This window comes from Colius striatus, chromosome 10 (assembly GCF_028858725.1).
Source record: "Colius striatus isolate bColStr4 chromosome 10, bColStr4.1.hap1, whole genome shotgun sequence".
In the NCBI taxonomy this organism is placed as follows: Eukaryota; Metazoa; Chordata; class Aves; order Coliiformes; family Coliidae; genus Colius; species Colius striatus.
In genome coordinates this window covers 6,180,448-6,204,718 of record NC_084768.1, presented here as the reverse complement: position 1 = coordinate 6,204,718, position 24,271 = coordinate 6,180,448, and the positions used below count along the sequence as shown (strand labels likewise).

The 24,271-nt window shown below is 40.3% G+C and overlaps 1 long non-coding RNA gene across 1 annotated transcript; it reads right to left on the bottom strand.

Moving 5' to 3' along the window:
- Positions 1-233: 233 nt before the first annotated feature.
- Positions 234-22,350, bottom strand: LOC133626300 (uncharacterized). The gene is made up of 6 exons (XR_009819393.1): positions 20,597-22,350; positions 15,985-16,090; positions 13,405-13,547; positions 12,797-12,982; positions 6,621-6,754; positions 234-1,074 (listed from the first exon to the last, which is right to left on the bottom strand). It is a non-coding gene; the product is annotated as an uncharacterized LOC133626300 (long non-coding RNA).
- Between the last annotated feature and the right edge of the window lie 1,921 nt (positions 22,351-24,271).

Sequence of the window (24,271 nt, the reverse complement as noted above, 5' to 3'; positions counted from 1 at the left end):
TGGCAAATACTTCACTTTTGATCATTTCCCTTCAAATGAGGAAGAACAAGACTGGGGTGGGAGTGATTACCCAAAGCCATGTCCTAGCAATATTTTCCAGATTTCACTCCCAATTCTGACCTGAGATAGAGGCCAACTTAAAAAAAAAAGATACAAGAGTAGACACCAAAACAAACCACGTCAGTAGAAATTCCCCAATTACAAAATCTTTATTTTTAGTTCAGTTTTCACAAGACACATTTTGGAATTCTACTCATCAGATAGTTCAAACTGGACAAATTATTTCTGTCCGAATTCAGACCTGTCAAATCCAGACATTTAAACCCCAAGGAGCATCTTCCAAGAAGTTATTGGCATTTATTCATGCTTTTCTTATATGACTTGATGTTGAGGAACTGGCACCTTCCAGGGAAAAATCTATTTTGCCAGAAAATTCCCAGCCAAACCCAACAAATATCATCCCTCTAACAGGTCTCAAGAAAAGATTGTGAGTGATTTTCCCTAAGGGATCATTCTGTTAATGTTGGACATTAATTTCCATGCGTAACAATAGCAGGTCAAAGCTATCAAGAAGATCCACAGAGGACTTGCCTCTGCATGCCACTGCAGAGCCCCCAGGCTGCATCCCACTCCATGAAGGTGTGAGGAAACACACAGACTACAGCACCTCCACAGGAAGAGCCCAATTTCAGAAAATGCAGCCTCTGTTCCAGTTAGATAAGGTATCTGGCCAGGAAAACTGCATGAGCAGCAGTGAAGGAGGAGAACCAGGCTGAGAATCTGTAGGAGCAGCAGTAGGAGATGGGGATAAAGGTTATTGAAGGTCAAGTACAGCCGACGCATCGCTGCTGGCACGAAATTGCTGCTGCATTCCAGGAAATCATTCCCTCTCATCTTCCTGAGCCTGTCACATCCTATTTCGCTTGCTAGTTCCTTTTCAATGTGTTTGTCTTATTTGTCTCCTTGGGTTTGCTGTTTATCTCCATTTATTCTCAGCATAATTTGAGGCTCGTTTGAATCCTGTGACTGGTAGGCAAGCAGGGGAGAGCTAACCTGGGTAATGATCTGGAGAATCTACGTGGGAAGGAGAGAGAGAAAGATTAGTAGAAGTGATTACAGCAGGAGTTGTGATGGGAATATGATATCACCAGAGCAAGCAGTGGGGGACCAGCTGGCCTGCGTCTCGTCGTTTTTGCAGAGAAAACTGAAGGAGCCACGTTACTCTGTGTGAGCTGTGTCCGGGAGCTATAAAATTACCTACTGATGAATAGGCTGGAAAGTTGTCTGAAATAAAGTTTAGGAAGCACTGACATACCTCATGCAATTCCAGCTTTATGGTAATGTATGTTAGATAATTAGCACCAATGGGTAAGAGGCATGAATGTTCATACATCGAAAGTAAAGCATTAGCATATATTTAGCAGATTGTAGTTAAATTTATCATGAGCTACCTGTCTCTACTGAAACAGTTCTTACAGCAGGAAACTCAGTCCCCCTTTGGAAAAGAAAAAGGTATTAGGACTTTACATTTGACTACCTAGGGGCTCTTTTGAAGAAACCAAAGCTTGTGTTCACAAATGAACTGTGAAAAAAAAAACCCCTATCACTAGCCTGGGCTTACACAGTGGTGGTGGAGGCCATGGGGATAGCACCTGTGAGGAGGGGCCAGAGCTGCCCCATGCCAGGCTGCTGAGCCCCACAGCCATGTGCAGGGCACCTCTAGGAAAACACATTTAAAGAAAAGGCAGAAAATGACAGTAGAGAGAAGAGCAAGGAACAGACAAAGAAATGACAGAGGGAACACCAAGGTTAGAGGGAGAGGTGCTCCATGGCAGAGCAGATGCCCACTGCAGCTTGTGGAGGATTCCATGCTGGAGCAGACAGACACTCCTGACAAGATTGCAGCCCCTAGAGAGCCCACTTTGGAAGAGAAGAAAGGTGGAAGAAGGAAGGAAATGGAGAAAAGAACTGATGACTGATAACAATCCCCCATTCCTGCTGTACTATTCCAGGTGGATGTAGAGGAATCTGGAGGGAAGTTGGGCCAAGGAAATGGGGGAGAAAAGGTGTTGCTTAAACATTTGTCATTTTGTTTCTCACTACTCAAGTTACTAATTAAATACTTATTGTACCTATCAATAAATTCTTTTTTCCCCCAAGTTGAGCCATATATTTGAGGGAGAATGGTGCCTAGCTCCTGCTGAGCTTATGACTCAATGTCTTCATGTTCAAGTGGGCCAAACGTAGATGGATCTGAGGAAAGCAGCCTTCTTCAGAGACAAGACACAAAGTCAGCTTATCAGTTCTACCTTGCACCCTCAATGTGAGCTAAACTTCCTTTGAACTACACAGCTACCTCTTGAATCCATGAGACAGCTCCTGTCTCCTTTTGACATCCTGCCCTGCATGAAGAAGTATCTTCCCTGGCTCTAGCCATTATTGTAATATCTTTATACTTTAGTATTGTGATATGTCAATATTTGCACTGTGCAGGTTTTTAATCCTGATGATAACAATTTACCACTGAATTGAGTCAAAGATTTTCTCTGCCAGGAATCTCCTGGGTAAGTGACTTAATTATGTTAAGCTTGTTTCCTGGATGTCTCAGCAATTGCTGTGTTTGTGAAACAATTCACGTTAAGAGTACCTTGTTTTTACATTCTTGCCCTAGTATGATTTTTAAATTTATTCATCTGCTTATTTTGGGAAGTGTAAGAAAATACTTTTAAGTTACTATTGAATTAAGGAGAAAATAATCCCTCTACTCATTCAGTGGAGAAAAACCCAGAACCTCAAACTTTGTCACCTACACAGTGCCAGAAATAACGCTGAATGTTTGTCATTTCATATATCTCGGAAAGCCTAAGTAAAAACCAGTGCACTTTCTGACAACAAAAATAAGAAGGAATAAGATGAATAAGAAACACTATCAGGAAAAGACTAAAAGAAAATTGTGAATGAAGGTAAGCTGCAGCTGGAGTGGCTGTGACATTGCTCATGGATGGGGTATTTGCACATACTACGGAGTATGAAATCTCCAACTGAATTTTAAAGTAAATTCTTAAAACAAGGAAATTTGTCCTTAAAGGGGGAGAAATATGTTGAGATCTGAGAATATGATAACCCTATTGTTATCTTTTAATTCTTTTTTCCTTCAGGAGTCACTGCAATGTTTGTCTTTTATAAAGGCATATACTGACTAATGTTGCTCATGTTATTAAAAGCCTATTATGTTTTAAAAAGGGATATAAATAAAAGGATTTTAGAGCAACAAATTTTGTTTCTCTTCAAATATCCAGACTCAGATCAAGCAGTTCACTTTACTCAGAAGTAGAAATCTAAGTTTAAAGTAAGAAGCCAGTGTTTCTTTGTAACCTGGTTAGGATACACTACAAGGAGTTAAGAAATTGAAGAGGTCGTATATCTGACATTGAGAAGCACATCTGCACCTGCTTAAAACTTATATACTGGTCCCAGCAGGATTTTGCAGAAATAAAATAATCAGGATCAGGGGCAACAAGGGAGCTTCTGGATAAACCCAGACAGAAAGGCCATCCAAGAACATCCTCTTGCCAAGTTGCTCAGTAAGCACAAGAATAAAAGTTTTCACAGAGATTTGTTTTCATACAGATTTAAACTATATAAAGCCTAGTGATCCAGTGATAAAGACTAGCAGAGAAGTCCACTCTAAAATAAACAATAGATTGGAGATTAAAAAGCTAACATGAGACATGGAAGGAGCACTAGTCTTGATCTGGCAAAATACCTTCTTTCTTCCTCTTTATTTTGTAAGGTTTTGAGACATCCAAAGGCAGAATGGGAAACACATTTGCCATCCACTAGGATCCAGCAATCATCACTAGAATGAATCTGTGGGAGTAATAACTGCAGAAATATCTAATAGAGATGTGTGGGGGGAAGGAAAAGGCTGCAGACAGGGAATATGGTAGGAAACAAAAAACCTTTGTATTCATTTTATAGTTTTTACACCCATAGGAGCAGAGAAAGACAAGCAAACCAGCATAAAGAATAACAATGCATTTTCTGTGTTAAGATGCTTGACTGCAGGACCTGAAATGTTCTTTTCCTTCTTTGATTCATCCAGTTGCAACTGTTTTGGATAGAGAGGAAATGCAAAATAAACATGAGTATTCATTCTTACTTGAGTGACTGTTAGTGGGAGTTCATAGAATCATTGTCCAAGATGATTGATTCCAACCACTAACCTCACGCTACAAGTTGAGAAAATTCAGCTCTTCTGAGCTGAATGCTGAATGTTGTTTCTCCTGATCACTACACATTTGAACTCTCTTACACTCAAAATTACTGAGTGTAACTTTGCTTCTTCAAAGAACTGGCTTGTGGTTTGTGTACATTGACTTGCTGAACACCAGAGTGATATACATAACATCAGTGTTTATATGCAACATTTGTCACATATGGTTTGTTCTTTTTCTTACATATTTTAATCACAGTAGAAAAATACTATAGATTTACAGAATAGTTTTTCAAACACTTTCAGTACCTACATGAACTGAACATTACTTAGAAACAAGAACACTAGATATTCTTCAAGAGCTACAATACAATGCAAGTAACTGCTTATGCAGGATGCCTCAGGGAGAATGGTTAGGCAAGGTTTGAGTATGAGATATGACACCAAACCAGAACTGGGATTCAAAGATTTTGCTGGTACCAAGCCTATATAAGTGAGCACTGGATAACTTTGCAAAAGAACAGGAACTTGGTTTCTTCTGAATAAATGATCATTACATGAAGCTGCTGGAGAACAGTAACTATGGAAAAGCTAAGCCCAGTGCTGTGGTTTTGCCCAGCCAGCAATGAAGCACCACGACAGTCTCTCGCCCAGCACCCCCCATCCACCCTCATTTAGGAGAGCAGGGGCCCCAGCGAGATGGGAGGAAAGGAGATAACCAAGGATGCTGTGGATTGAGACAAGGGGAGGGAGGACTCACTGCCAATTATGGTTTCAGGCAAAACAGACTCCACTGCTTGACTTAGAGAGGAAAGTAGGAAAGTTTACTCTAATATCTATAAGAAACAGAACAAAACAAAAGCAAAAAAAGGAGAGCAGGATGACTGAGAAAATTACAATCAGCACTTTAAGGTCTCCTTTCTTCCCAGGCCCAGCTCACTGCTCCCAGTATCTCTACCTCCTCTCCCCTCAACAGCTCAGGGGGCAGGGAGTGGGGGATGTGGTCAGTCTCTCACAGATGGGCTCTGCTGCTTCTCTCTTCTCAGATCAGGATGAGTCCTGGCATTCTTTCCCTGCTGGGTCTACATGGTTGCTTCTCTCTCTTCCCACTCCTTGCACCACCACCAGCCAGAAAAGAAGAAAAGACAGAAGAAAAAAAAAAGGAACAGGAAGCAGCCTCCTCTTCCAGCTTCTCCTTAAAAAGTGATCGTGGAGGTGTCTAATTGGCTCAGCCCCAGAAGTGGGTCTGGCACAGAGCTGGGAAGAGTTTTGAGCAACTTCTTACAGGAGCCATCTTTACAGCCCCTTCCCCCTTCCCAGAAACAACTCCATGTCAAACCATGACACCCAGTTTCCTTCGGATAGAAATGAACTTCACAGATTTAATTCCCAGCACCTGTATGTCATGTTTCAGGTTTGTCTGTGAAAGTTTTGCATAACCTTAAAAAAATCATAATAAAAAAATACAGCCCCCTCCCTCCAATCTACGTTTGGTAATAGAACACACTCTTTACAGATTCAATAAATTATTCATGGAGAAGGCAGTATTACTATTAGACCCTGGGGTCTTGGGCTCCCCACATGTAAAAGATCTAACTCTACACAATCAATCCGGCAGGATAACTCTGTTATACTCTACTTAACCCAGATTGCCTAACAGGGTTTGAAAATGGATTAGTAGATGATGAGCTTGCTTTAAAAGCAATATTATCTCCCAGAAAAGCAGAGGATAATTCCTACTAGCTGGTTTAAGAAATAGAATGATCTTAGGTTGGAAAGGAAGTTTTCGTATGTGCTCTTAACTAGCTAGACACTGACACATGTTATGACTAGAGACATGGGAGAAGCTAAGCATCAAAACAGGCATCAATCAAAAAAACATTCCCACTAAGCAATGGTGTTCTTAGACTCTTAGAATCTAGAGTGACAAGTATCAAAATTGACTTGTTCTTGCAAATTATCACCTATGAAATAGCAAGACAGATTTCTGGAAGGGCTACAACTTTTCACCATTGCAGCAATTCTCATGATTAATACTGATAAGTTGAGGATACTCTAATGCACTTTTAATTACAGAGAGAGGCATAAAGCTGAAAGTATTTCTAGAAGCCAAATCTTTCACTGCTCTCTAGTTTTGGTGGCTACAGGACACCAAAATAAACCAAGTAGATTTTTTTTTCCATAACAATAAGTTCAGTTTTTATTTATCACAGAAACTTAAACCTCTGCTCACCATCAAAGCCCTGTGGTATGGTTAGTTTTACTTTGCACTTCTCAAGATAGCTCTGTTTTTCTTGTATGCATGGGATTCCTTTGTTCATAATATGCACTTGACATAGAGAAAATGGCTGGAAATAGCTCCAGATGGGATTGGACAGCATTGGAAAAGTTTAGGAAGACTTACCTTCATGAGAAGAGATCATGGGAGTTCATCAAACAGGTCAGAGGTGTGCTCTTCTGGGAGGTATATGAGAAAGCCCTTTAACATGCTACCAGCCACTTAGCCTCAACAGTGCCAAGGTTGGAGTCAGGAGTATTCTGCAGAAGACAATTTATGAACATTCATTCAAATAGAGGGAAAAAAAACCCCAAATCACATGCTTCGTACTTACTATTGAGAAATAATCTAGATCTGTATTATGGCAGCTTCTCACCCAAGGGTAGTGTTAAAAGAAGGCAACAGAACCACCACTGAACAGAGGTTTTGATTTTACAACTGAGGAAGAGTGCTTCCCAAAATCCAATGCCAAGACCTGCAACATTCCAGACAGAGAACAGAGATGTATTCTGAACTTCCTATGCATCTACTGAAAGCAGTTCCTATTTTGAGCTGTTGAATATCAAATCTTCACAGCAAACGGTTCCTGGGCAAGCCTTAGGCTGAAAGATGTTCGCATAAAACATTAGTTGAATAAATTTAAACTCACATTTCTGGATCCAGTACAGCAATTTGTAAAAACACTGTCTACTGCTGGCATACATGGTCACTCCAGGGTTCTTTGAAAACAGACAGGACTCGAGAACTCACAACATTTTACACTGGTATAATGTATCTCTCGTTAACAAAATGGCAGCATAACAAATTACACAGGAGTACTGCTCGGCCCCCTTTGCTTCGTACATTTTCTCTCCTTTTATTCTTCAGTATGTTTTCTCCCAACATGTTTTTTTGTTTTCTGTGCTGCTACCTGGCTCCTTCCTTTCAGACAGCCTCCTCCTGACAGTTATCAGGGTTTAACATACTGTACTAGGAGGCTCGTGAATATTGCTCTTTGATTTTTAGTACTTTATGATGAATGGGTAGGAATCGTTGCTGTAGAAGAAAAAAAAAGAAAAAGGAAAGTAAAATCGTTTCTGATAATCTTTGTACTATTGAATTCTGCCTGCAAACTCTCCACTACTGAATCGCTTTGCTACAAGATTGTCACTCTACATGCTGTATGTAACAAATCTCCCCTGCCTCTTCCACAGAAGAGCAAGGTATAATGTGGGGAAAATGAAACGGTATGAAGCTTCAGTTTGATTAGGGTGTGTCCTTTCTTACATCTTCACTTCTTGATTTTTTACTATTTTGTTTTTTTAAAGAGTCCTCCCAGATGTGCTTAAATTTGAAGTACTTTGTGTCTTTAATCCCATATGATTTCACAATGTGACCTGACCTCTTTTTTCATTACCTACATAAAAGCAGGGAAACAAAAAGCAAAATGTTAGACCCTTGACTGACAAAGAATATTCACCCCAACAAAGAAATAATGCTTCCTTCTAGTACATTTAACAACCTAGACAAAAGATGAGGTGGGAAAGTCACTGGAAGGAAAGTGAAGAGGAGCAACTCTAAAACAGAAAGGGGAAAAGTCTGTCCAACTGCACATGAAAGTGCAATGAAAGTACTCCTACCCCCAGGTTTCTTTTGGGATGTCTTATCCAGAAGCTTTCTGCCAGTGAAATACAGGGAAATGATAAACTTATCTAGGGTTTCAAGAGCATACAGACTGAATTCAGTCCATCACACCTAAACAGAGTACATGCAGTAGGCTCCACACCTTTGAGAAGCCTTGGCAACATATTTGTACCTGGGAAATTCCAGGCAGGAGCAGGACCACACTGCTACTGTGCATTACCATCACATCCACACAGCTGGGAATCCAGCCTGAAATCCCTGCTGAAGCTTTGTCCACGCCATCTTGCAGAATCACAGAATCTTAAATGTTGTAAGGAGTTTCAAAAGATCATCTAGTCCAACTCCCCTGCCAGAGCAAGACCACCTAGAGTAGGTGCAGAGCAGCAAGGATCCCAGAGGGAGGATGAGATTAGCTCTTGACACCACTTCTGGAGGTGACATAAAGCAGCATGGCCCCCCCAGCAAGCTGCTCTCCTTCTCCCACAGGACAATCCCACAGTCTTCAGCAATGGCTGTGAATGTGGAGGAGCAGAGCACTGGCTGGGCCACGGGAGATGAGCAAATAATGTTATTTTTATCTTCCTCTCTCGGACAGGAAAAGTATCCTTCTGAACTCTTCACTTGGGGATAAAACAGTCCTGAATTGTGAATGCAAATATCATGCAGTAAAGTTTATGTTCTGAATTTTTAACACACTTTAAGGCAGTAACTCAAAGTATGTGCCAGGCCAGGACATACTGCTAGGCAATACCCTAAAAACACAGACATTCGAGGCCTTAACCGCCAGAACCTCTGAGAAATCTACCAAGCACTGCTAACATCACGGATGAATTAAGCCAATTTCCACCATGTTCAGGGAGTTGGACCCCAGTTTTCTCTATTCTTTCCATGGCCTTAAAAAGACCTTTTTTTCCCATGTTTTTGTATGGTTTTCCTTGTTTTTTCTTTTGATGACTTTACAGCTTTCCCAAACTTCTTCAGCACGATGGAAAAACGCAGAACACATTTCACAGTATGGCACAGTGTTTGTCAGTTGCTTGAAATTCTTGGTCTCCCATTCAAGCACATTTCTGTACCCTTCTCACTAACTGACTGCCAGCATGGAAGAACTGCAGAAGCTCATAGGAACAAGGCTATGACTTAATATTGAAGACATACATGCTAAAAAACTAAAGTAGTTTAAAGAGGATGAAAAAATTCCAATCATTTTTTAATTTAATAATCAACCATAGATCAGGTTGTGTCAGGAGATTGAGACATCCCTTTTTTCTAGCAACAGGACAAGGGGTGATGGGATGAAGCTGGAACACAAAAAGTTCCACTTAAATATAAGAAAAAACTATTTCAGTGTGAGATGAGGGAGCCCTGGCACAGGCTGCCCAGAGGGGTTGTGGAGTCTCCTTCCTTGGAGGGCTTCAAGACCCACCTGGACAAGTTCCTATGTGACCTGATCTAGGTGACCCTGCTTCTGCAGGGGGGTTGGACTGGATGAGGTCCCTTCCAACCCTACCATTCTATGATTCTATGATAATACTCTTCTGCTAAGAGAACCTAGGTATGGACCAAATTTCCATTTACCAGAGAGAAGAGGAAGCAACACAGCAAATGTAATCAGCCTGTTGGAGCACCACGTTCCAGTTGTGTAACATGACTGTCACCGTGTGTCTGTGCACATCTACATTCAGACCAGAGCTTGCACAAGAAGACGAGCATCTCTTCCCTCATTGAAACCTGCTGATTTCCTGAGGAGGCTCATAGGAGGCAAACCTGGGGGCCCTGCAGATGGTGCCACTCGGCCCCAGTGCCCAAGCAGCCAAAGCTCCTCTGAGGCTGTAGAGAGAACCAACTGCAGCCAGGGCAATCACCACTCCTCAGCAATACTGTCCCATGGCAACACACACAGACTTTCAGTTTGGTTTCCAACATATCAAACTTTCCAGCAAACTGCTTCTTTGCATTTCATCTGTATCTTTTAACACCACATACCCAGATGCTTTCCTCCCATCTGCTGGCTCACAAGTATAGAGAACTGTCAAACAGAAAACCGGCACCCTGTGTTGCATGGCCACAGAGTGGGCACTCACAGCACACATCAGTATAGCACCAGTTATACCTGTCTAGTGTTGTGTATGTAACAGTGCTGCCACCAAAGCTAGCTGATAAAGAGCACGAGTTAGCTGGAAGACACACCAGGGCTCCTTGTTGACTGCTGTTTTAGAAGGCTCAACACAGAGACATGTCATTTCACTAAGAAGTCACTTTGCCCTGTGAAATTAGAGTGCCAGGGTCCCAGGTAAATACGTGGCTCTTGGCTGCAAGGTCACAATTTCTTTCCAGCTTCTCTCTGTTGCATCAGATCAGTCTGACGGATTTAATGAGATTCGTGGGATTTTCATTTTTCCTGAGAGTCTACTATATAGGCAAGAAATACTGGTTTGACTCCCCCCCTCCCATCCAACAGTTCTGTAAAATAGTTCCACCTTTTAGGGGTCTACATTAAATTTTTAATACCGTAGAGAATCCTTGACTCACAAAGGAACACTGGGAGTAGAAGAGGTTTCCTTTGCAACAACCCCCTACTCTTCAACTTTTGTGAAGTTCTCTTCACAAAGTTCCAAAACACTCTCTTTTACAGGCAAAGCACTCAGAAAGCTTTTTCCCTTTGTTCTGGAGTATGCATTTTGGGGCAGTGTTGTTAAGTAAGGAATGTAACAAAAGATCCGGCAGAAAAGGTCATTTTCTGGCAGGAGTTTCAGTTCATACCTATTAAATGGAGCTTGTTTTATTGTTTGCTTGTTATAAAACTAGAAACAACATTCAGTTCCATATTCAGAATTTGTATGTCATGTTTCAGCCTGGAGCATGTTTCTACAGTTAAGTGATAAACTCTTAAATTAAGAACTCATCATAAAAAAAAATACAGCTCCCTAGCAAACATTGCAAGCATCACTGCAACAATAAAAATGATTAAATGCTATCATTCTGTTCAAGGCATTGCCAACAGATTTTGTGTTAACTGTCTGCAATTAAAGGTCTGTGTTTTCAAATAATAATATATATTAATATATTCTGCCAGTACTTTTGTAGCTTCCAAAATATTATTAAAATAAACAAGTTCAGGGGGAGAAAAAGTGACACAGAGAAACAGCCTGTTTCACAATTGTAAAAGCCCTTGGCAACAGACAGTTCCATTCTAATACAAATCTGAATCTCTTAATAAAGGTTACCCAGAGCAGGAGACAAGTTGTGTACCAGCCTCGTTTAATATGCCTGCCTGAGAGTACCAAACATTCAGAACGTTATACTCTGCAACCTCCAGGTGCATCTGAATGAGCCAGAGGAAGAAGATTAAGCTAAAATAAATACTTAAATTACATTTTTTAAAGTATGACAGAGAGGCAGACAGAAGATTTGTACTGGCAGTAAGTTGCTCTTTCTTCTTCCAGTCTCTTCACTACTCATTACAAATAAGTCAGCTAATTGCTAAATAACAACAAAAAAGAGACACTAATTAATGGTTTAGACATCAGTGTGTATTCAAAGTTAAAACTTAATTAGAAGTTAAAACTATGTTGTTTTATTGATGCATACTTAGCGTTTTTAGCCCTTTAAACATTAAATGGAAGTTCACTTAGGAAGGGACATTACAATGAAACATTTAAATACGCTGCTAATTTTCTCCTCTAGTTAGTGATACTCACCTTCTTCCTGACACAGTCACTAGCAAAGAAAAAAGAGCAAAATGAGAATTTTCCAAGCATGAGCAAATACTTCCACCTTCCTTCTAGGGCAAATTATTGTCTCTGGATTTCAACACTTCTTATTCCAGCCTTATTCTTTTCATTTGGCAGCAAGCGAATTCATATGCACCAGCCCCCCTTCTCCCCCCAGCAACGATACTCTGCTAATAAACTCTTACTGCCTTTTTCTATCTATCAAAACCGCTGCATAAATTGCTGCCTAGGAATCCTCACCACTCAGACATCCATACTGCTGACCCCCTTTGGGAGCAGTGAGCAGAACCCTGTGCCAATCAGCAATTATAAGATAATGGTACTAAAAAGACTGGGACTTACTCAGTTTCTCTGCCAACCTTTGCAGGACTCTTATGTGCCAGGGAATTGAGTAATTAAGAGACTAATTTATTGTTGAGCATAAAGGATTTCCATCTCTCTAGTTAGGTTTGATGTCATCAAAATTCACCACCTCATCACAAGTTGCCAATTGTTTGCCTTCAATTCCACAAGACAAGGAAATCCATGAAAATATTGCTTCATACCTCAAGTTTGCTTTGAACAAAAATTGCTGTCATGCTATTTGAGGTACTGCCCTCCAATACAAACACATGTGCCTCATCTTCTAGAGTAACCTTTAATAAAGAGAGACCTAAATTCACAAGAACTGAAACCAAAGCTATAAGTTGGCTGTGGATACACTGATGCTCCTCACTCTGCAAAGTAAAGGATGAATGTAGTTCATTGACTATGGTGCAGATTGCATAGCATAACCCAGAACATTTTGCCTACAGAAGCTAGGTTGTTGCTGCAAGGAAAAAGCGAGCGTTAATTACTGATGGCAATGAACACAGTGCATAGTGCAAGCCATAGCCAACAGATTAGTGTTCAAACACAGTACTACAACCTGTGTTTTCTAGTAGATATACAGTATTAAGGACTCACCTGCATCATAAATACATGATGTGTTTAAGGATGAACAGGAGGGGTTATATCCATGGAAGTGATGGCTGTGATGTTATAGTAACTATCACAGTCAAGGGGAAATTGTCTTGAACTTCACTGATTAAACCCTGGTGAAGAACAACTTTCTCTTTCCTTGCTATTTATTTTCTTCCAATGTTAAGAAGTCTGTCAGGAAGGAAGCAGACAGATTTGCAACTTAGAAAAGAAAAACAACAATCCAACTAAGTGTAAGGAGTGAAGAGTGTGCATTAGAGATGCAAAATCTCCTTCACTGAAGATTTTTTAAGAACAAATAGGAAAAACATCAGTTGGAAATGAGCTAGGTATTTGTACTCCTGCCTCAGTCCATGGGTAATGACCAGCTCTCAAGATTGCTCCAACTGGGATTTCAGGACTATAATATTTATGCTGTGGCTCCTGCACCCCTCCTGTTCCTCTCACATCACTCAAATCAGTCTCATCAGCTAGAGCTATACAGTGAGATGATCTCATGACTCTGGGTTGCTTTGGAGCAGAAGAGTAAACACAATACTGTTGGGACTGAGAGAGCTGACCAGCCTAGGGGGTGGCAAGGAAGGTGTATTTACCAAAAAAGAAGCAATTGTAGAATCTCCCTGAGAGTCTCTGAAGACTAAGCCATGCTTTCCTGGCTTTAACAGAGGACAACCTCCTTTACATTCCTTGGCGGAGGAGGTAAAAAGGATCTTAAAGAATGGTGAGTTTGATAAACCTGAAAAGAAATGTTATTTAAAGTGAAAATGCAGAACATTGTATCACTAATGAAAACCTGGATGAAAAGTTGTATTGAAGGATAGCACAAAGGAAAATCATGCTATGAATTCATAATACATCATGCAAGTATTTTTAATGAACTTTTTTTTAGTCCGTAGCTCAAATCCTGACATTTATTATTTCAATGATTTCAAAGATGCTCTTTCCAGGATTTCTGTGAAAAAAAAAAAAAGGAAGCCATTTTCAAACCCTGAAACAAATTGGCTCCCATATGTAAGTTTAAATTATCCATCACCCTGCAGGAGGATTCAAGCAAAATCGAAGGCCATCTTGATGAATAATCAAGGTAAATTTGTCACATTTTTTTACCGTGCTGCATACTTTCAGAGTTTCATAAAAAGATCCACATAATTAGTTTAGCTTACCAGGACAAAAAAGAAAAAAAAGTTGAATGACAAGGTCAGGCTCTTGCCCTTTCAGTAAATTAGAGAAGATTGCCATAAATTGCATAATATAATGAAACACCAATTTGCATATTTGCTGCTATATTAAAAGGGATCAGTTTTAGCTCGCAAAGCAGAACAAATAAAAACATGCATTTTAATAACTCAAATTACTCCCAGGAAGTGACCCTCAGCAGAAAGCCTGATTATCACTACTTAATTAGAAGCCTTGGAAATCTAAATCCTCCTTTAAATCCTATTCTGTGTACAGTGAAAGATGAAGCCGTGAGTTTTGTCTTAGATTCAATATTTACTCTTTACTAATATGTTTGCAAGGGAGACTTTCCAAGCATTATGAAGACATGCAAAAAAAATTAATATTCAAAGAAAGAGTGCATAAAACCTGTGTTGGCTTGCAGGTGCAAAGCAATTAACAAGCTGGCATTTGCAGTACTTTTAATTAATTAATTAAAAATTCAAAGCTGACTTTCATTTCTTTAAATGTTTGAACATTTTATCCATCAATAATGAACCACTACTCACTGCTGTGCTACAACAGCTGGTAAATGAAAAAGTCCAACACTGTAAAAAAAGTGCAGAGGTATTTCACATTTTGCTTTCCTCCTGCAATTTAAAAATGCAACAGAGTGTGAAACTGTGTGAAGGTGACTCTCGTGTGTCTGCTCAGTTGTGAAAACAAACCGCATTCTATTCTGCAGCTCAATCTAGAACTGGAATTAAAAACAAAAGTTTCAGTATAAAATGTATTTGGGTTTAATATTTCATTTAACTTTAAAAAAATTAAACTCTGTTTGCTTTGGCAAGTCAAAGGATTTTTCTTAAGAATAAAGTGTTCTGCCCTGATCTTTAAAGGTTAAGATAGCACAAAATGAGACTGAGCAACTTCTAAATGATCCCAAATAATAAACAGACATAGAGAGGTGCTGTGATTAAATTTACAAGTTGATATCATTTGAACAATAAATGTATTGTTTTCAGTAGAAGGATTTCGATCAGTACATATTTAAAAGACACTACCATTAATATAGTTTAATTAAAACATAAATACTACGTTGCTACCTCACTAGGCATTCACTCAGCTGGAACTAACTGTATTTGCTTAATCTACAATTTTAGATGTATTAGCAAAAATAAATGTTGGTGAATGTAAGAGCCTGATTACATATCTTGGGTAAATTAGTGATAATGAGTCAAGAGACTTTGTGTTCATTCACATATATTAGAATAAGAATCATTATGAAATTAAAGCTAAGATTAATCCTGCTAATGACACCACGGAGCATCTGGGAATAAGATAACCCAGATGTCAAATTCACTGTGATACTGTGCTGCTATTTGATAGAGTAACCCCTTGAAGTGTTCTTCTAAGGCAGCTAGCTGGTACCCCACAGTCCCAGCACTTGAAATGCAAATGAGTGACAAGATAGACTAATAATGAGAGCAGATTCTAGCAGTAAGGAAAATGAATTAATTAAAAAAAAAATCTGAACCACTGATAAGAACAAGCAGCAGGCAACCCAATGTCCTCAATTAGGGTGGATGACATCTGCAGTGTATTTCTCTCTAATAAAGCCCTCACTCTGTATTCCAAAGCACACGATTCTAACACTGTTAACATTTTAATGTCTTGGGCGTGCATGGTAACATTAATTACAAGATGATTTGGATGACTTCTGAATCTCTTTTATGTCTTCCACTGAGTAAAAATCTGAGTTGCAGCTTTGATATCATAAATAAAATGTAGAGACCTGCCAAGCATTAAAGCTCTCCTGAAGTAACTCAGATCTGCTAAGTTACATTAAACCTTTATAGCTAAGTAAAGAGCATTCTCTATGAATTTAAAGAGGGTCAGTGTCTATACATTTTAATGGCAAAGCTTTACAGATCTCCAGCATTTTTCTTCAGACCGCAGCTGTTGTTGTTTTTAATTACTAATGAGTTTAATCTAATGTTTTGTTGAGCTCAATTTACCTTCTCCATAGCATTTGTTCAGAAACTCACACCAGGATTAAGTGACTTGCTTCCTTGTTTTCCCAGCCCTGGGTCTTCTCTTCCTGCTGACTGCTCTGCTCCTTGTCTGGAAAGCACAATTGTTAGCAAAACCACAACCAAAACAAGATCAAGATCATTGCCAACTTAAAAAAAAAAACAAACAAAAAACTCCCACTTTAACTCTAGTACAAGACTCCATGAGCAAACCAAGACCAATCCAGGATCCCCAAGGGCTTTTCCATTTCACACTCAAATGCAGTGGCACCTCATTTTCTTTGCAGTTGTTTGGCATGCCAACCACCCACTGCACTGCCATCATCCCTGCATCTGCTGTGTAGATGCAGTCACTGTAGTGGGGGGGTGGAAAAAAAGGAACAATGATCTGTGGAGGGAAGACACAGTGGCCCTGGTTCTGTACTGCCCTGAATTTTTTTTAAGGCAGTATAACAACACTGAGGAGAAAGCTCTTCACATGGTTTTGTAGCCCAGTTCATGTCAGTATAAATGCAAGGAGCAAAGGCATGCAGAATCAAGCTTTTATTTTCTCAAGTGAAAGCCTGAAGCAGACAATGAACTGTCACTACTGTTTGGAACAGGACAAGGATGTATCCTGCCTTTTTGGCACTGCTACCAGTGGTGTCAGGAAACAGAATCCCTTTTGTGAATCTCTCCCTGGGGATGGCTGAAGCAAGATGTTCAACCTTCTTAAAGCTTCAGCCATCTCATAAAGTTTTACTCCGACATAGGTTATGATGCACAGGACAGTAAGAGCTTTATGAGAAACATCACTGTAGGAAAGGGTCTTACATATTTGGGAACTACCATGTCTTTGGGGTAAAATGTAAATGCTTTGATAACTTCTTTGACACTGGGACACAAGTTGACCAGAGCCTTTGTGCCAAAGGTGTAGAACCACAATGGACTCACTGGCATGCTTTTTTTTTCCCACAAGAACAAAGTAACAATCATATGACAATTCACAGCAAAGATTTGTGGTCATGAGGTTTGTGATGAGAAGCTGTTCAAGCCATTTAATCTCATTATAAATCTCCTCCCTCAGAATCTCACAGCTGTGCCCATTTCTGATGACATTTCTGGGACACCACCACTAGCCTGGCGTCTGCTTTTTCGGGTTCCATGGCACATACACTCCTCTTTGTCTCTCTCAGCTGGATGTGAATACACACATTCACACAACACACACCTCTTTCTCATTCCACACTCCCCACCCACCCCACCCCAAACATATTGATGAGAGACATTTTCTGGTCCAATTAAATTTTATACAACTCTGAGACAAGATAATTGAAGAGAAATTAAGAGGAAAGCAAACTGGCCTTGGGATCTGTGCCTTCAACTACATTTGTAGGTGTATTTTATCAGGTAATTTATACAAACTCTCATTTAATGCAGCCATTCTTTCATTTTTCAGCCTTCACAGCCTCAAGAATTAATGAAGCACTGAGAAATTTCATAGAATACCTTGATGCTAATAATTTTAAACCCTTCCTCTGAGGAGCAAGGGCAATTATTTCTACTGTTATTTTGTTGCAGTAGATCCTGACTTCCAGGTGGAGTCAGCTGCTGATACAGTTACACTTGTTCTTTGTGCCACTAATTTGGAGGGATTCACTATTCACAATTTTAAATGCTTTTTTAAAAATGCATCCCTTTAGATACTTCAGTCCATGATTTGCCCACAGTTTGTCTTCTCTGGACATCCACAGCCCTGGGGGTTTTCATTTCATTTCATCTCTGCTTTTTAGCTTATATGGTCATTCTCCTTTCACCTCCTCTAGATCAACTGTGCAGGAAAAGAACTTATGAAGCTGGAATAATTCACTCATAGCCTCATCTACTAAGAGCACTGAAAAGCTTGCTCACGTACCCCCAAAGCTTAGCACTGAGTGTCTACACCTAGAAGTCAATCTGTACAATCAGCTCTAGCTATTGGAATGTTTGTGCAACTAGGAGCAAAACCACCAAACTTCTTTTATTGTAGGTTTGTGAGATGAAAGTACAAGCTGAAAACCATCTTCATCTGCTGTCCTTGACATGCATGCCATGGCTTAGTTGGTGGTCTTTGCTAAGAGACAGAGACTGATCTTGTCCCAGCCTACATTACTTATCCTATTAATCAGAGCCTTAATGACCATTTCAAGTTAATTTCAAGACCACTGTCTAAGTGCTTTCCGCTTTCTTTTCCTAAGAATGGCTTCGTACCACCCTCTGCCTTGCTGCTTCACTCTGCTCACCCCTGCAATCCCCTGTCAGTGAGCTGGAGGCCCCAAACTCTCTGACCTCCTTTGGTTTCATTTTTGGAGCTGGCTTGCTAGGGTGCCTTCACAGAGCACTGCACAGCTGCAATGGTTTTTACATAACCTGTGATGAACCACAAATTTCAGAAGAGTTTTAAAACTCCATGGACTCCGTTTCTCCTCTGAAAATACTACCAGAGTCTATTAGGAGACAGCATGATGCATCTCCTTGCAAGAGCATGGAGTAAATGCACAACCACTGAAGCCACCAAAGGGGTTTTTTTATTTGTAGTAGAAGCTTCATTATAGGAAAAAAACCTCTAATTAAATATGCATAAAATGTGGCTTTTTAAATAGCTGGAAAAGCTTGTAATGTAACCACAGGGACAAACCACAGAGACCCAGAGGGGGAAAACCATCGAAGAGTTAATAGAAATACTCCCTTGAAAAGGCAGATGATACTGGTTAGACACTATCCCTTTTACCAGGTACTTTTAGTAATCTGCAAGCCAGCAGGTTCCAAGAACAACTATACAGGGAATTTCAGAGGCAAAAGTTACACAGGTCTTGTCTTCCCTTGTGCTTGGGCAAAAATGCCATTAATATTAATGGCAGACAGGCATGCATGTAAAGGAGAGAAACCCCTAATTAGTGTCGTAGCACATGCAACATTCCTAACAGGGAAACCATTTTGTATGCCCTAATTGCACAAAATTGGCAACAAGTTACCGTATGCATTTGTATCAAAGGCTACAGAAGCTCATGAATTCTCCAGTGGTAGGAAAACGTGCCCATACTGCAGAGTTTGGGTGACAAAAGCAGTCTGTGCATGTGTTATCCTTACAACCTCTGCTACCTAGGCGAAGGTAGCCCTCCAGGGGTTCACTGGCCAGCACTCCTGCTGCATCCCTCACCTCTCAGAGGAGAAGCACAAGCACCTGTGTTCTCCACCAAGGCAGAGATACTTTTCAGCATTTTTTTACTTAAGCAGATCTGACTGATCAGTCTCTGATGACATGCAGGTATTGCAGAACTGCACTGAAAACATACCGTAGACTTACAAAAATATCAGAATGGCACTGATCATGGTCGAGAAGGGGGTCTTCCCCCTCTCATTTACAGATTTCTTCACCTAATGCATTGCTACAAACCACAAGAAAGCCTGTTTGGCTGCAGAAAGACATTCAAAGTCCGAGTCACACCTGCTGCAATTTCTACTAAATACCAAGCCTTAAAATTTCTGCAAAAGGTTTTCAGAACTTATCTCACATTTCAGTCAAAAGTTGATTTTTTTTTTGCTAGCTAAAACAATAAACTAATCTTTATATGCAAGCAAAGGTAAGTGGTTAAGTGGAATTATATTAGCAGCAATTGTGATAGTATGTTTTTACAGAGAAACCCCCTGTGTTCTTGTAACAGCTACCTTTTCAGATTTTTTTTAATCTTTAAATATACATTACTTAAGCATCTGTTTTCTTCTCTTAAAAACATCAGAGCAAGTAATTCCTCCAGTAACTCAGCTGACTTCTCACTGATGCAACAGACCTTGTTTTTGCTCCAGAGACTCAGAGACAGAAAAATATCCTATTCTACATCTTTTAATTTTTAAACTGGAGAAAGGAAATACTGTGTGAAACATTTTCATCTAAATACTTAATTGGAAGTCAACATAAACAGGAGACTGGCATCAACCTACTTAGCAAGAAACATGACTGGCTCACTATTTTCTTCACTAAACACAGAAGTTTCTTTTACAAAGCAAATTTTCTCCTAAATTCTTTTAAAAGCAGTAGCCTTCATTCTTCTAGAACCAAAATCTCGAAGGGAGCAAAGCAAAGCCTGAGAATGTTGAAAGTTTGATCACCTAGGAGCTCAGGTAGTGACAACATATCCACTTCACCGATAGCAGTAAGACAAATCTGCTCGTGTTGTATTTGTGGATAGACTGTTTGGCCCCTAATTCTCAACTTGGACAAGTTAATGTTTCCCTGGCTGGTCTACTGTCATGCCCATCTGTCAAAGTGGCATAGTGCCCATTCACAAGGTAGAATGCCAGTTTGAACCAGAACGTGGATACGAACCAAAGACCAGTTTAGGAGGAAAGCCGATTGAATGCAGCTAATGACACCTTATTTACAGAAATCCTCCTGGTGTCAAGCAGTGCCAAATTAAGAACACATGCTACATTACAAGGATCACATCTGTTAACAAATATTGGCACTTTGTCACTGGCGTCTGCCTCTTTTGTTAATCCGCTTCAGTAGTGAAAAGGCTGCCTCGGAAGAAGAGGCGTTCAGGCCTTGGCCTACCAGGATAATCACAGATTCACTCACCAAGAATTTCCCAGCAACAGGCCAAAATCTGTCAACGTTCCTCCTGCATACATCTCTTCCCAGGGGCTGGTGATGCCCTGTAAAAAGCTGTGAAATTACAGCATCGTAATACCTATTCAAATGAGCTTTTCCATGTGTTTGAGGGTTTATTAAGCCCATTGTCATCCTGTCAGCAACAAGAGGAACATGATTGCAGAAAACAGAGTGACAAGTAATAAAAAGGGGAGAAACGACTGTTGTGTATTCTCAGTACAGCCGAGTTTGTAATCTGAGTAAGAAATTGAATTAAACGCCTCAGCCCAAAGGAGAAAACCAAACCAGAGAGTACCAAATACAGTGTTCTTTGGACACCTTTGCATGTTGGATTTTGCTTTTTGGTTTTTTAAGCTGAATAGTATGGATATATTAAGGCATGAACAATATGGGCCGGTACACAAAATGCCTCTGTACTGAAGGTATGTGATTACAATTTCAACTTTAAGATTATTTCCAGTTTCTACCATAACAACGACAAATTGGGACGAGTTCACCACTTAAAACCACCACTGTAATCCCTGCCAGAGCCTGGGCTCACAGTCCTGAGCAGGCAGTTTGCCATGAGTCGGGCCATAGACAGTGAGATCAGAAGCTGACAGTCCTTGCCAGCAGTTTCAGCAGTCCTCTGTGCGGCTGGGGAGGAGGGAGGTGGGCTGGATCTCCATCCAAGCAGGCAGAGCATGAGCACTAACTGCCCCTCCTTTCGGGAGCTGTTGCCACACATCCTCTTTTACTGTCTGGAAAGCAACTGTATCTGCACCCCTAGCAAGTCTCTCATTTACCCTTAGTCCAGGAGAAAGGAAGGCAGGCATAATGGATGCAACATGAGGGCGAGACTGAGATGTTACTGTGTCCTGCCTTCTAGGGTACAGAGGCAATCAATTCTTGGGATCACCAACATTCAAGGATGGTGTAAAGATATCATGGCAGATGTAGCAGGAGCAGGACACTTGTATGAACCTCCTTTCAAGTATCTCACCTTAGTGAAGAGGCCAGGACTCTCTACTCTCTATAGCCAATAAGCTATAATTGCCTGGCTGGCTACACTGCAGCATGGTGCATCACTATGGGTAATTTATAATAGGATGGGAAGCTCTTGGGCTGTTTTTTGGTAACAAGCAGCTTTCACGAGAGGTAGCTTAAAGGTCTAGTTGAATCTTCTTGAACAGGCACCAAGAACAGCAGTCCTAATAATCTCTTTTGTGTTTGCTCTAGAAAGAAGAAACTACATTTACACTTTTTGGACACTAAGGGAGCAGAACGATGCTTTTGGGAATTAAATGAGGTATTTTCAATTCTTATTCAGATGTAGCTGTTGTTCAACAAAATTCTGCCCAAGAAATACTGCTAAGTATTACTATTTACTTCACATCATCTTTGGTGATGAGACATCTGCCTCTTTTCTCTGGAGTTTCCCTTGTCCACCCTGCTTTTTCAGTTATACCAATCAACCATGGTAGCATCAGTCCCGTGAGGTAGCTGTATTGTGGTAGCATTCAGAGGTCTAGTGCTCCTCAGAAAGCACTGAATATAACATGGCATAAACTATTAGAACAACTCTGTCCTAAACCTCATCAGCAAGCACTGATCTTTGTGAAGGTTCAGCTGCCAGCTTCAGAGTGAGCTAGATGAACCATTTAAAATTAAAAGGCATCACAGGGCTGTATGCCCATGCCTTTAGTGTACATGTAGAAATTACTCTCTCCTAGCACCAAACACATATTCTTATATGCTCTTACCCTAGTTAAAATGTCAAGCAAAGGATTTGTTTTCTTCCTACTGTTGGATGAAGACCATAAAAGCTTTAAGTTGACTATGTTCTTCAGAGGCACCACAGTGTTTCACTCACTAGCTATGAAGTTTAATTAGTTAAGATATACAAAAAGGAACTCAAGATTCTGTTGAATGATCTTGGGAAGTTATAGTTACCAGTGCTGTTACAGATAGCTCCTTCATATTCCTTTGTAGCAGCACATCTTGAGTAAAGATACTGCTTTACTAGACAGAAACATGCAATTAGGAAAGAGAAAGCAGGTATCTTACACCACATGTAAATCAGGAGAGTTCCCCAACATCTCCAAACCAGTTGTCAGCCCATACACCTGCAAAACTTCAAGACAAACAGGCACACATTAAAAGAGGCACTTAACAACAATACATAAAAATTAAAGACATGCTATTGTATTTGTCTGAATAAAGTCCAGCTTGTGGCAATCTATTTCAGAAAAAAAAAAAAATCACAAACATGATACAAACATCACTCTCCAGCTTGGTTGGTGAATTTATTTTGCTTAAATAGTCTTGAAGCACCAAATGACATTTGTGATAATGTCACAGGGGAAAGTGTTTAACTGCCTCCTAGATTCACCTGGCATGTGAAGGATGCAATTCTAAAGATAGATAACAACATTCCATTTATACACCTCTTGTCATCCAAATTAATCTTTCTGTTTTGCAAACTGCATAGAAATATCCTAAAGCCACAGACAGTACTGGAGACAGCTTAAACTAGGAAATAAGAATTTGACTCACTTTGGAACCAGCATCTGAACTACAAGAGGCACAACGTGATTAACCACAGCTCAGCTTCTGAGCTAGATGTGTCCTTGGCAAGTTGTGTGTGCAGGCTGAGCACACATATCCTCAGGATCCAGCTTTCACCTTGGCCACACAGCTGTCAATCCCAGCAAAGATGCCATTTACAAGTTCACCTAAGTCAATCTTGCTTAACATGGTAAGACAGTGAAGTCTGTTAAACCACCAGAGCATTCCCCAGCACACATAATGGTTCCAGTACAATCCCTGGTCATATCTGATTCTTGCTCACCAGGGAAATGCACTGGAACCTCTGGTAAGTGACATATGTGCCTGTAGAGTCCAAGTTACGTCACTTAATTTTAGACACATGAACTGGATGTCTCATCACTCAAATGCTTTATCTAGAAGGCATGTACCTCCAGAAGGCATTTCACGTCTCAGGTCAGTTAAACTGCCCTTTTTAATAACCTCTCCCACCCCCATAACTAGAGAGAAAGCCAAGGGTGATGTCTCCTTAGATAGATTCTTACCATTTGGTGGCAGGAGTCACCTCTCATTTGATGCACCTGGCTCAGAGAAGCAAAATGGTGATTCTTGGCTTGTAATGAATCAGCAAATACCTGGTTATCTAACCCTAAATGCCACACATCACACTCTTTAAGGGTTCTTCTCTGGTCGGTCAGTCCAGGTAGGCTGTCCATCCGCATCTCTAGCCCTGAGGAGGCTGCATGGAGCTGTTAGCCTGCTCAAGACATCTGAAAGCTCTGGCAAAGCCTTGCAAACTGGCAACCATTGAGGAACCAACATCAGCACAAGAGAAGGTTTTGACTCTAGTACCATTATGGGGTTCCACAGGTGCTTGCCCTATAGGCCTACTGAGACTCTGCAGCAACTGAGATCTTTGCTGAATGAAGTAATAATGCTGACAGGACTGCTCAACAAGCAGTGCTAATAGAAAACAGAAAAATAACCCAAACACAGAAGAAAAGGGCTGATAGACAAGGGACCCCATTCGTGTTTTATTCTTTTAAAATACTATAAAATATAAAATACTAATTTAGGTACATTTAAAAGGCTAAGGAGAGAAGATAAGAGGCTGCA